Below are 3,714 nucleotides of genomic sequence, written 5' to 3'. Positions count from 1 at the left end.
CCCGCCCACTTCATTGCAGGCCTGCATCATTAGATGTTAGTCATGCTGTGTGTAACAGTTGTGTTACTGTCAGTGTTTAATGTGACTTTTTAAAGCTCATATCAGGTCTGTAGAGGTCCTGTTTTCATGACACAGCATGACTCAGCTTGTTGTGGACCGGTCTGTAGCTGAGAGGTCAGTCACACGGTCTCACAATCCTGAGGCCACAGGTTTGAAGCCCAGCATCMGGTCTGGAACAGTTATTAAGTCTTAGGTGTGAATTCCCTCAGTGCGGCGCCCTTCAGAGGGAAACAGCCTTTTAGCTGCTTAAACAGCTAAAATCTGCAGGAGACTAAAAATGTCTGGATGGTGCAAACTGCTGATTCAGCAAATTAAAAAGCCACAGTTTGTGTGGAATCTAATTTATTTTATTTCTGTCTCCATTCTCAGAGTCTTTTTAAAATAAATTCTGTTTATTTTATGAAATCGGACGGTTTCAGTAAAGAACAGGTCCAGGACCTGAACAGGCTGCTGGACTCTCCTCCCTGCAGGATGGGCTGACCGAGGACCAGCTCAGCGCCACAGCTGATTGGCCGATCAGCAGTCATGTGATTTATGGTTTAATGGCCCTGCTGTCGTCCTAAATGTGTGTGTTTTATGTGAGAGCTGTCATGCATCATAGATGCACCCCTCCCCCCACTGGAGCTCAGCCTGCACTCTCCTCCTCCTCCCCCTCTCCCTCCTCTCACTCCTCCTCCCCCTCTCCCTCCTCTCCCTCTCCCTCCTCCTCCTCCTCCTCCCCCTCTGAAGCTCCTTTGCTTCCTCAAAGCAGCCAGCTCCTCCAGCCAATCAGAGAGCAGCTGCTTATTATCAGGTAACAGTTTTGGGTCTGAATCAAGAGTCTGGGTCAGACTGATGGGAGATGATGATGTCATGATGTGATGTCATGTTGTGATGTCACACTGTGTTGTCAGGGCAACAAGCCTTCCTTCATGTTAGACTGTTTCTGTTGGTTTTTAGTTTGCTTCAATAGTTTTGTGACAAAGTTTCAGGTTTAAGGTCATTATTTAGTTGTGTGTGTGTGTGTGTGTGTGTGTGTGTGTGTGTGTGTGTGTGTGTGTTAGCCAATAAACCAATAAAAGCCTGACTTGATTAATTAAATCTTTGCTCCTCGTTACAAACCGACTCGTTTAAATGGTTCTCCCAGCAGCTCTGTGAAGATTTACTTCCAGAGGAGACCTCAGGGTTCTGGACCGGTCCTGGTGGTCTCAGATCCTTTAGTGATTCTGGTTTTGTGGTTGTCTTGAGGGGGAAACCCAGTTTGTGTTCAGTGAAACAAACCTCAGAAGCTGTGGATGAGGGGTTCTTGTGGGTCTGGTCAGGGGTTCTGTGGTACCAGATCAGTCCTTTTGGTTCTGAGTCGTGGGCTGCAGCGATGTTTTCAGGGTTAGATTAAATGTGGGATTATTACTGGTTGTTTTAGCTCTCTTTACTCAGATTTGTACAGGAGCCTATTGCACMAATCCAGGATAAGGGATTAACCCAGGATTTATTTGTAAACCTGAATTAATTAAGCCTTGAATCAGTTCCATGACAGAGGAAGCTCTTATGTTTCTGTGTAACAAGTGATCTGAAACTAACCTGATCAGGTTTAAAGTGAAGATTATTTAATCTTCTACAGTAGAGTCATTTTACTGCAGTAAACTGTTCCTCTAACCAAGTTTTACTGTCTGATATCAGATAAAAACTGTTTTGATCTTGTTTTTAGACCCATATACTAAACAAGATCAGAATATGTTGGATTACTAATCTTGTTAATCTGAAAAGTTCTTTATTTCAACAAGTCTTACCAAGTGCAACTGCAGATTATTAATTACTGTTCATTAGAAAAGATTCAGAGTATAATCTAGTATTTTAAACTTATTTTTAGAAGCCTAATGTTTGCAGTGTGGGATCAGAAATCAGTGTTTCTGACAGTTACTACATTTATTCTGTTTTTACATTAAAATATTACAGAGGAAATATATTGATTTAATTTATTTATCAGATTATCTGTGAAAAAGCTTCACCTTTACACTAGTGTCAGAGCCTGACATGTCATTATTCCAAGTTCCCCCTTCTGCTGCTGCACCCCCCGAACTGTCTGGAGCCCCCCCATCAGCGCTCAGCTCTGCCAGACCTCCCCCCAATTATTGTCCCGTTTCATACAGCCATCATTTTAAGGCAAAGAGTTCAACTGTTTGAGTTCATTTAGTTAATCTCAGATAATTTGCAGACAGATTAAAGCAGTTTTTATTTCTGAAATGATGACAGCATCAGTCGGTGTTTCTCTTCAGATGAATCATAATTAACCATTAACCTGCTGGAGGAAGTCAGACTCACCTGTCTTACTGCACATGTCTGATCAGGTAATCTGTCATCCACCCAGTGGGTCCAGTAAACAAACTGTGAACGTGCATTAATCCCAGATTATTTACAGCTGGTTTGAATGAGCGCAGCTTGGTGTTTGAGCAACAGATTACAGCTGTTTACAGGTTGAAGGTTCAAGCTCAGYTTACAGCTCAGATCCTGGATTTATTAATCTGACTTTGTGAAATGAGCTCTTGGTCTGGATTTGTTTGGATGGTTTTAGATGTTTGTTTGTTTCAGAAACAGTGACTCAGCAGTTTTCAGGTTCTTCTGAAACATAAACAAGAAAAACTTTCTTACTGTATTTTCTGCATGTTTGTCTTCATCCTGATCAAGTCGACGTTAAACTTTAATCCTGAGCTCAAACTGGTTTTAACTGAGATTTCTTCTGTGTTCTCATTGGTCAATGGGGACGGTCCCGCCTCCTGGAGGTGCATTATGGGTATTATAGCCTTACTGAAGGAGCAGGTGGATGAAGTTTGAAATAAACTCTTTTTTTCACTATCATAAAAGAAAAACTTAAACTCAGCAATTTCCATCCATCCATCTATTACCTGTTTCTTCCTTCAGGGTCACTGGTGTCCATGTCCAGCAGTCACAGTGTGAGGGGCGGGGTCCACCCTGGACAGGTCTCAGTCCAGCAGGGACACACAACCATTCWGTCTCACTCACACCTAGGGACAATTTAGAGTTATCAATCAACCTAACAGTCATGTTGTTGGTCTGTGGGAGGAAGCTGGAGAAAACCCACACATGCACAGAGAGAACATGCAAACTCTACCCAGAAAGGGCCACAGGCTGGGATTTGAACCGGTGACCTTCTTGCTGAAAGGCTTCAGGTCTACCAACTGAACCACCGTGCCGCCCTGATTCTTGAATTTGACGAGTTAAAAATGTTTTTGGAGAAAACTAAAATATGAAAAGACGTTAATTTGTACTGTTCAGTCTAGTGTTCTGTATAAAATCAGGTGACAGAAGCAGCCGTGCACTTCCTGTCTGCAGCCCCGCCCACCACCACCTGATTGAAGGTCACTGAAGACCCTGCTGCATCCTGGGAAAWGGACTTGATTACCCAGAATGCTGATGTCAGATCAGTTTCAGGAAAAACCATCATGAGTTCAGATTAGGAATATATTTAAAAACAGCTCTTCCTCCTCCTCCTCTTCCTCAGCCTCTGTTCATTACAGAAGCCTTAGAGCTCCTCCTCTTTTATTTTCTTTATCCGTCTCCTTTGTCCCCCCGGCAGAAACAACTCTGATTATTTAGATACAAAGAAGTCGAGAAAGAGGACAAGTTGTGTGTGTGTGTGTGTGTGTGTGTGTGTGT

The sequence above is a fragment of the Austrofundulus limnaeus genome, unplaced genomic scaffold, assembly GCF_001266775.1.
Source record: "Austrofundulus limnaeus strain Quisiro unplaced genomic scaffold, Austrofundulus_limnaeus-1.0 Scaffold358, whole genome shotgun sequence".
NCBI lineage: Eukaryota > Metazoa > Chordata > Actinopteri > Cyprinodontiformes > Rivulidae > Austrofundulus > Austrofundulus limnaeus.
Note: the sequence above shows the minus strand (reverse complement) of the source record.